General features: G+C 45.2%; 1 long non-coding RNA gene across 1 annotated transcript; it reads right to left on the bottom strand.

Annotated features, from left to right (window-relative positions):
• Nucleotides 1-5,082: 5,082 nt before the first annotated feature.
• On the bottom strand, nt 5,083-7,490 carry LOC141114174 (uncharacterized). The gene is made up of 3 exons (XR_012236885.1): nt 7,221-7,490; nt 6,708-6,858; nt 5,083-5,399 (listed from the first exon to the last, which is right to left on the bottom strand). It is a non-coding gene; the product is annotated as an uncharacterized lncRNA (long non-coding RNA).
• Between the last annotated feature and the right edge of the window lie 6,352 nt (nt 7,491-13,842).

The following is a 13,842-nucleotide window of genomic DNA, read 5'->3' as shown; positions in this document are numbered from 1 at the left end:
AAGTGGGCTGTAAAAGGTATTTTCTGGCAGAAATTTTTTTTTTACCTTTCAAAGGTAAAACAACAAAGGCAGAAGATTTAATAGATGGAAAGATGAAAAAATTACTGAAGTTCCACTTTAAGGACTAACTGACAATTGTGCGGTTATGCAATGCTGTACCCAAATAAAACTGATGTCCTTTTTTTCCCACAAATAGAGCTTTCTTTTGGTGGTATTGGATAACCTCAGCAGTTTTTATTTTTGCGCTATAAACAAAAACAGAGTGACAATTAAAAAAACAAAAAAAAACAATATTTATTACTTTCTGCTATAAAACATATCCAATAAAAAATTTCAAAAATCAAATTTCTTCATCAATTTAGGCCATTATGTATTCTGCTACATATTTTTGGTAAAAAAGTCCCAATAAGGGTATATTGAATGGATTGCGCAAAAGTTATAGCGTATACAAACTATGGGATATTCTTATGGAATTTTGTATTTATTTCTTTTTTTACTAGTAACGGCGGCGATCAGCGATATTTAGCGGGACTTCGACATTGCGGCAGACAAATCAGACACTAACTGATTAGTGGGAACCATTGACATTATTACAGTGATTAGTGACACTGACAGGGAAGGGGTTAACACCAGGGGCGATCAAGGGGTTAAGTGTGTTCCCTGGGAGTGTTTACTAACTGCTTGGGGGATAGACTGACTGGGACAACACAGAGATCCGTGTTCCTGCTTAGCAGGAACACAAGATCTCTATGTCCTCCCTGTCAGAACAGCAATCTGCCTTGTTTACATAGGCAGATCCCTATTCTGCATTTGTGGGGAATGATTGTGGGTGACCAGCGGATATCGCTTCCGGTGGACCCGCTAAATGGCTCCCCCTCTGGCCAATCGACAAAACGACATACAGGTACAGTGCAGTGACAGCGCTGGCAGAGAGTTGGGGTGCAGTGGCAGTGCTGGCGGGGAGTTGGGATGAGTGGCAGTGCTGGCAGGGAGTTGGGATGAGTGGCAGTGCTGGTGGAGAGTTGGGATGAGTGGCAGTGCTGGCGGGGAGTTGGGATGAGTGGCAGTGCTGATGGGGGGGGGGGGGGATCAGTGGCAGCGCTGGGGGGAGTTCTGATCAGCAAACTTAGGTCATCTTGTGATCTGAGAACTGTAGTGGGGACTTTTAATGGCAACTCTAATCACAGCTAGTGTTACTCACTGTGTCTCCGGCTTCACGGTGTCTCCAGCTCTGTGGTGTCTCGTAGCAGTGACACCTATGCCGAAATCAGGAGATAGGGTCTCCTCCAGCCCCTCCCACTTCACATTCCTCACCAGTCAGCTGACCTCTAGTCTCTGCCCCCCAGCCATGCCGTGAACTGAATGGGCGGCTGTGAAGAGGCTGAGTGGGCGGCTGCGACCTCCAGGGACAGCCCTGCTGGGCAGCTGCAAAAAGGCTGGGAGAGCGGTGCAGGCTTCAGGAACAGCCCAGGATTTGGTGACCCCTGGCAAATTGTCATTCGACCCCCGAGGGGGTCCCGACCCCAGGTTAAGAACCACTGCTCTAAATGCAACTGTAGATTTTCCCAGGCACTGTTCATTGTGCACCATGGAGAGCAGCAGGTAAGCAAACAAAAACTCTAATCCAGGATCTCCATGGTGCTTTTCATATTTCTTGTTTAAGGTTTATCTACTGTAACAATTCATAGTGTATCTATGTTTATATTGCCATGCCAACTGATAATTGTTTCTTGCCGCAGCCTGGCTTATCTGTAATGATCAGTAGGAGGGAGAAAAAGAGATATGATTCAGGTTTCTCTTACACCTCATGGTTGTAAGTTATTTTTTATAATAGATATAAAACCCCAGGTAAACTGGCACATTTATAGTCAGTTTAACAGTGAAGTGATCTTTCCCTAAAATGTTTCTATGATAGCAGGAGTCTAGGCACTGTGGTACCTGGAAGTGTTCATTTTCAACTGGGTCCCTGTGGAGTCATATTGGTACCTAGGCCTAAACTGTAATGTGGGATGTACTTCTTTCCAAGTCAAGATTAAAGCTAAACTCTATGCAGCTATAAAAGACACAAATTAATGTAGCTTTGTAATCATCATTACATTTATTTTGTACATGTAAGCAGTGTAAATATCATAATTTGACCTGGTATCAGCAGGGCTGAACTGTGAAAGGAATTAGCCGTACAAAGAGCCAATCAGTTCATGTGCTGGCCAAAAACATGGTGATAGAAGGAGAAAGCAGAGTGACAGGGAGATGAGCTCAATAGTGTGCTGCTTATTTTTTCACTGTCTAGTCACAACAGGATAGGGTATGTCCAGGATGACCTGGTAAGTGGGTTAAATGATGATGATCTACAGACTGAGGTCCTCTAAAGCAGTGGTCATCAACCTTGTCCTCAGGGCCCACTAACAGGGCAGGTTTTATGTATTACCTTGGTAGAGATGCAGACTAGAATACTGCAATCTCTGAGCAGCAAATGATATCACCTGTGATGTATTTCAGTTATCTTGCAAACCTGGCCTGTTAGTGGGCCCTGAGGACAGGGTTGATGACCACTGTTTTAAAGAAAGAAAAAAGCACTCTCTAGATTGAAAAAGTCTCTGGATTGAAGGTAAATTCTGCGCCTAGTTTTATTTGATCTTTTAATGAGCTATTCATTTTTACCTTGTGATTTTGGCTGGAGTTGTGCTGTAAGCCTAGTAGCACTCTGTTACCCCTGGGCAGATGAGGAGAAGAACCCCCAGGTGGCTTGGTGGGCTAGCATTTCAAACCTCAGGGTGTTCAAATAAAGTGCATCCTATATTTTCTTCCAAGAGAGAGAATAAAGAATATTTTTTCACACCACATTCAAACTGCAAGAGAGCAGGATCGTACAGATTAGGCAGCCCATAATTTTGGGTCCCACGTGTGAGAACATCTTAAGATGACCCAGGATTGCAATGGATTAACATCTAAGTATCCACACTGACCGGGAGGGAAATACACAGAGGAACACAAAAACCCCATTACAAAGGGGAAAAACGTGGTTGACATGATGTAAATTAGGTCCATTTTGTGAGGTGAGAGGTGTATAACACTGGAGGTGGAATAAGGACAACTACAAATACAAGGACTGATAAAAAAAGAGCACATTTATAAAATGAACACGGGACACTAAATTAATTTAACAACATTTTTTGTGACATTTTGCAATATTTTTTGGTGATTTCTTGGTACTTTTAACCCCTTCCCGACCGGTGCACGCCGATGTACGTCGGGGGAATGACACGGCTGGGCAAATGGGCGTACCTGTAAGTCCCATTTGAATTCCCCGCCGTGCCATTGCGTGCGCGCCGGCCGGGAGCTCCGTGAGTCAGGTCGCGGGTCCCGCGGACTCGATCGCCACGGGGATACCCGCAATCGCCTCACGGAGAGGACGAACGGGGAGATGCTAATGTAAACAAGCATCTCCCCGTTCTGCCTAGTGACAGTGTCACTGATCTCTGCTCCCTGTCATTGGGAGCAGTGATCAGTGAGGTGTCACAGCTAGCCCATCCCCCCCACAGTTAGAACACATCCCTATTACTGACTTAAAGCGGGAGTCCCGCGAAAACATTTTTTTTAGATGTCAGCAGCTGCAAATACTGCAGCTGCTGACTTTTAAAATAAGGTCACTCACCTGTCCCGGGGTCCAGCGATGTCGGCACTCGAGACCGAACCGTCCCTCGATCCTCGGGTGCTGCCACTGCCATTTTCAGTGAGGGAATCAGGAAGTGAAGCGTTGTGGCTTCACTTCCCGATTCCCTACTGCGCATGCGCGAGTCGCGCTGCGCTTTCTCAATGGTCCCCGCTATCTCCTGGGACCTGTGTCTTTCCCAGGAGACAGCGGGGGAGTGCGGGAAGGGGCGTGACTCCCATGGGAGTCTATTCCCGGAAGTGGGTGCAGATACCTGTCTTAGACAGGTATCTGCACTCCCCCTCCCCCCTGAAAGGTGCCAACTGTGACACCGGAGGGGGGGAGGAATCCGATGAGCGGAAGTTCCACTTTTGAGTGGAACTCCGCTTTAACCCCTCCCCTCCCTGCCCCCTAGTGGTTAACCCCTTCACTGCCAGTGTCATTTACACAGGAATCAGTGCATTTTTATAGCACTGATTGCTGTATAAATGACAATGGTCCCAAAATGGTGTAAAAAATGTCCGATGTGTCCGCCATAATGTCGCAGTCACAATAAAAATCGCTGATCGCCCTCATTACTAGTAAAAAAAAAAAATTATTAATAAAAATGCCATAAAACTATCCCCTATTTTGTAAACGCTATAACTTTTGTGCAAACCAATCGCTTATTGCGATTTTTTTTTTTTTTTTTTTACCAAAAATATGTAGAAGAATACGTATCGGCCTAAACTGAGGAAAAAAAATTTTTTTTTAATTATTTTTTGGGGATATTTATTATAGCAAAAAGTAAAAAATAATGCGTTTTTTTTCAAAATTGTCGGTATTTTTTTGTTTATAGCGCAAAAAATAAAAACCGCAGAGGTGATCAAATACCACCAAAAGGTATCTCTATTTGTGGGAAAAAAAAGGTCGGCAATTTTGTTTTGGGTACAACGTTGCACAACCGTGCAATTGTCAGTTAAAGCAGCGCAGCGCCGAATCGCAAAAAGTGCTCTGGTCAGGAAGGGGGTAAATTCTTCCGGGGCTGAAGTGGTTAATATTCTTTATTCTCTATTGGAAGAAAAGATAGAATTCACTTTATTTGAACATATGAGGTTTGCACATATAAGGACTGCACATTTTTGTTCTTGTTTTGATCTGCATGTATTTCACTTTATTGAATATATGTTATTTTGCATATTTTATGATTGGTAATATATATTGCCCAGGCACAGTTTATTATTTTACTTCACTGGGTACACAGGTGCAAGTATGAACACTGTTTTGTGCCAGCAGCAATATTTGGTGTATGCGACACTTATTCATTTTTATTTTATCGGATTTAGACCCATTTGCGCTGGAGTGATTTGTATATATCAAACCTCAGGGTACAACATTGTATGATTCTTTGTGTAGTGCAAGGAATTAGTCACTCACTTTAGTACATTTAAGAGAGTTTAATATAGCACAACAAACTTAAGACAGATGGTTATGGCAAAAGATACCCACAAATAGGCAAACCAATGTCTCCAGACTTCTCTTCTAGGAACAGTCAATACAGGCTATGGACCTTTAACCACTTCAGCCCCGGAAGATTTTACCCCCTTCCTGACGAGAGCACTTTTTGCGATTCGGCATTGCGTCACTTTAACTGACAATTGTGCGGTCGTGCGACGTGGCTCCCAAACAAAATTGACGTCTTTTTTTCCCACAAATAGAGCTTTCTTTTGGTGATATTTGATAACCTCTGCGGTTTTTATTTTTTGCGCTATAAACAAACAAAAAGCGACAATTTTGAAAAAAACACATTATTTTTTACTTTTTACTATAATAAATATCCCCCAAAAAATATTTTAAAAAAACATTTTTTTCCCTCAGTTTAGGCCGATACATATTCTTCTACATATTTTTTGGTAAAAAAAAAAAAAATCTCAATAAGCGTTTATTGATTGATTTGTGCAAAAGTTCTAGCGTCTACAAAGTAAGGGATAGTTTTATGGCATTTTTACTGATAATTTTTTCTACTAGTAATGGCGGCCATCAGCGATTTTTATCGTGACTGCGACATTATGACGAACACATTGAACATTTTTGACACATTTTTGGGACCATTGTCATTTATACAGCAATCAGTGCTATACAAATGCACTGATTCCTGTGTAAATGACACTGGCAGTGAAGGGGTTAACCACTAGGGGGCAGTGTAGGGGTTAAGTATGTCCTGGGGAGTGTTTCTAACTGTGAGGGGGCGTGGCTACGTGTGACACGTCACTGATCTCTGCTCCCGATCACAGGGAGCAGAGATCAGCGACACTGTCACTAGGCGGAATGGGGAGATGCTTGTTTACATTAGCATCTCCCCATTCTTCCTCTCCATGAAGCGATCGCGGGTATCCCTGCGGCGATCGAGTCTGCGGGACCTGCGACCCGACTCACGGAGCTCCCAGCCGGTGACGCGCATGCAATGGCACGACGGCAAATTTAAAGGGATGTACGGGTATGCCCACTTGCCCAGCCGTGCCATTCTGCTGACGTACATCGGCGTGCACCGGTCGGGATCCGGTTAAGCCAAGATCAGCCATCTGTATTGGTAGATTATCATACCTCCTAACTTTTTGAGATGGGAATGAGGGACACCTATCAGCAAAAGTATGCAGACATAGGACACACCCCTTGCCACGCCCCCTTAAAGGAGAATTGTACAAAAAAAAACAAGATTGGTTAAACCCACTAGTGCTTTTTTTACCACTACTATTGCTTTTTATATTGGCTTTTGGAATTTACAAATTCAGCAATTTAGAAATCAGATGAAAGGTTTAGTGCTGGAAAACACTTTTTGATAGATAAAAAGTGCATTTTAAATACAATTTTATATAGATCAGACCAAAATGAGGGACATATGAGGAGGAATGAGGGACAGAGGGACATTGCTCCAAATCAGGGACAGTTTCTCGATATCAGGGACAGTTGGTAGCTATGAACTATTAACATAACTAAGCAGCACAAGAACCTCTATGGATGAGCAGCCAGAACTTCCACCCACAGCATATGCTCAGCTCAGAAGGACATTACCCACCATCAAAACTTCTTCCCAAGATGCTCCATACAAGCAGCTATCTTCCTGCTCCACTTCTTCTGGATGTAGCCTCCAGCAAAGCTGCATACATTCCCTAGGTACCAGCTGAGGCACCTCTTTCAAAAAAGACTCTTCCCAGACCTTCCAAGGCCTTAAAGTACAAAACACATGTTTAATTCTTAGAAGAAGATATCAGCAAAAGCTACCTTCATACTTCTCTCAGTACTAGTTTATTTTAGGAGCACATATTCTCAAAAGATTTACAAATAATGCAAGATAATTACATTTTTATTGATGTTATAATTAGGAGGAAAAGTAGAGTGTACCCAGAGAGAAGGAGCAGGTGGTATTGCTCTTCTAAAACAACAAACTCATAGTGCTTCTTTGTTCTAAAAAAAAAAAAAAGTACATCCAAATGCTCCCTTGTGACAGTCTAAACAAGTCCCAAATCTAATTACTATGTGATTATGTGATGCACAAGCCTCATAAAGTAAAGAAAAAAACGTAAGTTACCTTCCCTGACTGAGCCAAATCCTCCTTCATTTGTGTCTCACATAATTCTCCTCCCGGACACTCCAGCTCACAGTAGGGTTCAGTGGCGTTGCTATGGGGGTGCGGGGCTGGTGGCCTGCACCAGGTGACACCCGCCAGAGGGTAGACACCAGGGCCGCCACTAAACACTGCACTACATTGCTTGCAGCGGAGCGATGCGAGCAGGGCACCATGCGGGGGAGGCTGCCTGTAACACTCCTCAATCAAGCTAATATCCCCGAGTGAGCCGGAGCTGGTGGGCGGAGCTGGGGGTGTGGCTGCCTCCTCCACTCCTCCCACAGACTCCTTCACTATGGCTGATCCCCCAGCTGAAGGAGATAGAAGCAAGGACAGAGCAGCCCCCCCTACCCCGGGTCTTCATCTGCAGGCATGCTGTAAGTTACTGCAGTGCACAGTGTCACTACAAAGAGTCCTAACCTTCCCTATACCACCTCAACCTGCCCTATACCACCCCAACCTGCCCTGTGCCACCCTAACATGCCCTATACCACCGCTTCTGATTGGTCGGATTGAGGATCAGTGTTTCAACAGAGAATATTCATTCGCTGTTTTAACACCTGGGTGGGCTCATGACGCAATGCTCTGTGCCACAAGCCCACCCTATTTTGAAGCCTATTAGAGCCTATGGCTCTAATCAGGTACTTCAAAAAAACACCCCCACCGCTGTAATTCAGGCGCCTGGTGTCCTGAGAGGGTCCGGATGCATGAATAGGGGGTGGTCACGGCAGCCATGGATAGATTCATGCTATGCATGAATCTATCTAATATACATATAGGGGGTGGTGTGGATAGAGGGGGTGTCACCTGGGTGCCCCTAATGATTGGGCTGCCACTGATACCAACCCTGATATAAAAAAAAAAAAACAACCCCCCACCAATGGCAGATGAGCTTGGTAGAGAATACAACCCCACAAGGGCGCTGAGCTTCCCCTCCCCAAAATGTACCCCCTACAGAACACTGCCCTATCAAACACCTCTATGGCAAGATCTAGCGCTACTGCAGATGGTGTCACACCTTAAAGCCGCAATGGGCGAATGGGGCACCTCACCACAGTGCTGGCAGAGCCCACCACAGACGATACCCACCTGCAGTGAACTGCTATAAGTCAACAGTAATAGTCATTAACCATTGTCAGTAAAATGAAAAGTGCATGCATGAGTGTCCCTGGAAGCTGAGCCGAGAAGCTAGCAACGGCTGCAAATGGGTATGTCAAACACTAATAGGACATCCTGGAACATCAATGGTAGAAAAGCTCTTATGCAGGCAGATGTAGAAATATGCATTGTCCATGTGTAGGAATATAGCCAGCAACCAGCAGATGATTATTGTAAGAAATAATAGGTTGACAGGAGTACTGCAAGGAAAGACTACCACATAATGAATACCACTTCTGATATACATACAGGGATGGTCCCAAATCAGTTAGGTACCTCTCCAACTAATTGATTTGCATAGTTGCCAACATTGTAAAAATATTTTTAGGGACACTTTTTTGGCTGTAGGTGGAGTCGCATTATAATTAGTGGGCGGGGGCATGCATTTGTAGGCATGACATAGTTGAAATAAAAAAAGCGGCACCGCGCCGTGCCGAAAAATGGGTGCTGTTTGCTGGGGAAAGTGGGTGTGGTTTAAATGGGCGTGGCTCAAAGGGTGTGTGGTTAGAGTCTGAGATGAATGAGGGATGGAGAAGGAAAGGGGAGAAGAGGGAGGGGGGTACAGGGATGGAGGGACAGCGTCCCCAGATCCTACACCACAATAGCAATATGTGTATTCCAGAGTTTAACAATCAGCAGATAAAGATACTCCAAACACCTGGTGTTAGCGCTTCAGTCATCCCGGCGCCATGATTGTTATGGTGTCAGGATGATTGAAGCGCATTGTTTCTATTATTACATTGTAATATAAAATGAAATCATTCAACTCCCCATAATGCAGAATCAATGGGAGCCCTGAGTGTGTCACCTGCCACGTTGCCTCCCACCAGATGCAATCAGGTGTCCCCAGCAGAGCCCCTCCTTACATCAGGTGCCCCATCAGCGGAGCCTTCCTCACATCTGTGTCCCCATCAGCAGAGTCCTCCTTACATCTGTGTCTCCATCAGTCCTCCTTACATCTGTGTCTCCATCAGTCCTCCTTACATCTGTGTCTCCAACAGTCCTCCTTACATCTGTGTCTCCATCAGTCCTCCTTACATCTGTGTCTCCATCAGTCCTCCTTACATCTGTGTCTCCATCAGTCCTCCTTACATCTGTGTCTCCATCAGTCCTCCTTACATCTGTGTCTCCATCAGTCCTCCTTACATCTGTGTCTCCAACAGTCCTCCTTACATCTGTGTCTCCATCAGTCCTCCTTACATCTGTGTCTCCATCAGTCCTCCTTACATCTGTGTCTCCATCAGTCCTCCTTACATCTGTGTCTCCATCAGTCCTCCTTACATCTGTGTCTCCATCAGTCCTCCTTACATCTGTGTCTCCATCAGTCCTCCTTACATCTGTGTCTCCATCAGTCCTCCTTACATCTGTGTCTCCATCAGTCCTCCTTACATCTGTGTCCTCATCAGTCCTCCTTACATCTGTGTCCCCATCAGTCCTCCTTACATCTGTGTCCCCATCAGTCCTCCTTACATCTGTGTCCCCATCAGTCCTCCTTACATGTCGTGGTGTCCCCATCAGTCCTCCTTACATCTGTGTCTCCATCAGCAGAGTCCTCCTTACATCTGTGTCCCCATCAGTCCTCCTTACATCTGTGTCTCCATCAGTCCTCCTTACATCTGTGTCTCCATCAGTCCTCCTTACATCTGTGTCCCCATCAGTCCTCCTTACATGTCGTGGTGTCCCCATCAGTCCTCCTTACATCTGTGTCTCCATCAGCAGAGTCCTCCTTACATCTGTGTCCCCATCAGTCCTCCTTACGTGCCCGTGGTGTCCCCATCAGTCCTCCTTACATTTGTGTCCCCATCAGTCTTCCTTACATCTGGTGCCCCTCTGACATCCAGACTATACGCCCCCCCTGTGACATCCAGACTGGCCCCCCCGTCACATCCAGACTATACGGCCCCCCCATGTGACATCCAGACTATACGGCCACCCCTGTGACATCCAGACTATACAGCCCCCCTCTGTGACATCCAGACTGGCCCCCCCTGTGACATCCAGACTATATAGCCCCCCTCTGTGACATCCAGACTATACAGCCCCCCTCTGTGACATCCAGACTGGCCCCCCCTGTTATATCCAGACTATACAGCCCCCCTCTGTGACATCCAGACTGGCCCCCCCTGTGACATCCAGGCTATACAGCCCCCCTCTGTGACATCCAGACTATACGGCCCCCCTCTGTGACATCCAGACTGGCCCCCTCTGTGACATCCAGGCTATACAGCCCCCCTCTGTGACATCCAGACTATACGGCCCCCCTCTGTGACATCCAGACTATACGGCCCCCCTCTGTGACATCCAGACTATACGGCCCCCCTCTGTGACATCCAGACTATACGGCCCCCCTCTGTGACATCCAGACTATACAGCCCCCCTCTGTGACATCCAGACTATACAGCCCCCCCCTGTGACATCCAGACTGGCCCCCTCTGTGACATCCAGACTATATAGCCCCCCTCTGTGACATCCAGGCTATACAGCCCCCCTCTGTGACATCCAGACTGGCCCCCACCTCTGTGACATCCAGGCTATAAGGCCCCAAAGTTGGTCAAGCGGAGCTGCATGGTTACAATAGAGATTGAGCTGCGGCGCCGCCCATCCCCCGCCCCTTTTCATAACAGGTCACAGAGACTGGCAGCGGGGCGGAGTGGACCGGGGGGTGGGCGGCGCCCCAGCTCAATCTCTATTGTAGCCATCTGGCCAGCCTACTTCTACGGTCTTCTTGAAAATGGGTGCTGCGCTAATCCAAAAAATGAAAAAATGTGATAGCTTATAAAAATGTGAATCAACTAAATAAGGTAAACGGGTAACACGCTTGTATGCACAGTGTCCTGTGATGAATTTCAATAGTAACAGTGTAGCGATAACTAACCTATATCAAATTAACCTTATGTGAAAACCGTGACAGCACAGTATGTGTAGGGAAGCAGCCTCATACACACATACTATCGTTGTGACATGTGCAAAGTAAAGCTTAAAGTGCTAATGTGCCCCTGTGCAATCCTCAATAAAATATAATCATAAATATGTGTACAACAGACATAAGTATTATCACAAGAAATAGGACAAAAAACATATAATGAATATAACACATGTATATATGATACCTAAATAACATGTGTAGCACAATAAATAAGTAAAAAGTGCAAAACAAGCAAAATAAATAATTGAAAAAAAGTGTAGAAAACGTATCTCTGCAAATAAATGTGTACCATATATCTATAAGCCACAAATAAACTAAATTATAGATATATGGTACACATTTATTTGCACAGATACGTTTTTTACACTTTTTTTCAATTATTTATTTTGCTTGTTTTGCACTTTTTACTTATTTATTGTGCTACACATGTTATTTAGGTATCATATATACATGTGTTATATTCATTATATGTTTTTTGTCCTATTTCTTGTGATAATACTTATGTCTGTTGTACACATATTTATGATTATATTTTATTGAGGATTGCACAGGGGCACATTAGCACTTTAAGCTTTACTTTGCACATGTCACAACGATAGTATGTGTGTATGAGGCTGGTTCCCTACACATACTGTGCTGTCACGGTTTTCACATAAGGTTAATTTGATATAGGTTAGTTATCGCTACACTGTTACTATTGATATTCATCACAGGACACTGTGCATACAAGCGTGTTACCCGTTTACCTTATTTAGTTGATTCACATTTTTATAAGCTATCACATTTTTTCATTTTTTGGATTAGCGCAGCACCCATTTCTTTTAGCCTTACACTGCCTATGGGCCCTGTTTGATCCCATTCGGTGTCTGCAGCTGTCCACGTACACTATTTTTTCCAAGGTAGCGCAGGAATAAATCTCTATTGCTTCTTGAAAATGGACCTCTAGCGGCCGGCGGCACGAACCACGGCAGCGAAAATCGTAAAAAAAACGAATTTCCTGGGACATCTCCCGGGAAACGATTAAATTGGGAAAACGGTCTAAATCCCAGGAATGTCCCGGGAAATTTGGGACAGTTGGCAAGTATGGATTTGAGACCATCCCTGTATATATCAACAGTGGTATTTATTATGTGGTAGTCTTTTCTTGCAGTGCTTCTATCAACCTATTATTAGGACTTATCGCATACCCTCCATACAGTATCATCTGCTGGTTGCTGGCTATATTCCTATATTTTTCCTCAACCACAAGTCAGTCATCGCTTCTAATACAAGCCATGTTGGTAAGTTTTCAGGAATCTCAAAAGAGTGCCTTCTTATGCAATTGCTTTGATTTGTTTCAGCCCCGCATGCTCACACTCTCAAAGATCAACAGCCAGAGAGGACAGACGTTCTTCAGAGGAGCATAGCCCTAGTCGAAGCTCCCAGGAAGAAAAAAATCAAAAAATAGACATCATTTCTTCTCTTCTCCACAGCCACACTGGAGCCCCAGTAAAAAGTCCCGCTGGGCCTGTAACGCAGTACCTATGCCCAATAAGTTGCTGTCATTATTGTTAAAGAAGGTGGTGCAAGACTCTATCCCTGAACTCACTTCTATTATCCCAGCCAGACAGCCCTCTAGCTGTGCCAGTCAGGAAGCCCCACTGGAAGATCAGCCAGGAACTTCTGTAGCACTCATCCACTCAGTGCTGCTTCTCTGGAAAGTAGGCAGCCTGCAGAACCAGTAGCTCCTACTCATCAGAGGGGGACCCAGAGCAGCTTGGGTTTAGTTTTTCATTGGTGGATCCACCAAAAAAGGCAAAATCCTACCTCCCCTTGCTTCAGAAATGGCAATCCTTTTTTCCGTTTATGTAGGGAAATTAAGGATGTTATAAAGGAGGAATGGCAGTCAAGTGCTCGGCCAGGGCGATGCTACACTCAGTCACAGTTAAGAGGGCTCTATGGTTAAAAACCCTGGGCAGCGGACGCTGCCTATAAGCAAAAATGGTGTAAGATACCTTTTGACAGAAAATTTATGTTTAGTAGTAAACTGGAGACAGCCATATTAAGAGTGTCAGGAGGCAAGTCTGGTTTGCTCCCGCAGGACAGGAATGAAAAAGAGGTCAACATTTTTTTTCCAGCAGGTTTCACTCCTCCAGCTCCAGGGAACCTAGATCCAGCCGTCAAGCCGGGGTCTCAGGTGGGGGATAGAAGGGAACACAGGCAACCCTCCTCAGGGCCCATAAGCAGAAAACCTTAAATTTTCTGCAGGAATCCAGCAAGCCCTTTTGACGGTGCACATGCCCAGATGTTCGCAGTAGGAGCCAGGTTGGCGCACTTTGCGGATGTCTTGTCAGAAAATTGCACAGATTATCAACAGTCACAGGGCCATTTCTGGAAATTCCTCAATGCTCCTCCTCCGGACCACTTCTCTCCCACCAACATTCCAGATGCACCACAAAAGGCAGATATACTACTGCAGTACATACAGACACTTCAAGCCCAGGGAGCCGTGGCACCGGTTCC

Source organism: Aquarana catesbeiana, linkage group LG12, assembly GCF_042186555.1.
Source record: "Aquarana catesbeiana isolate 2022-GZ linkage group LG12, ASM4218655v1, whole genome shotgun sequence".
NCBI lineage: Eukaryota > Metazoa > Chordata > Amphibia > Anura > Ranidae > Aquarana > Aquarana catesbeiana.
This window is presented reverse-complemented; position numbering and strand designations above follow the sequence as displayed.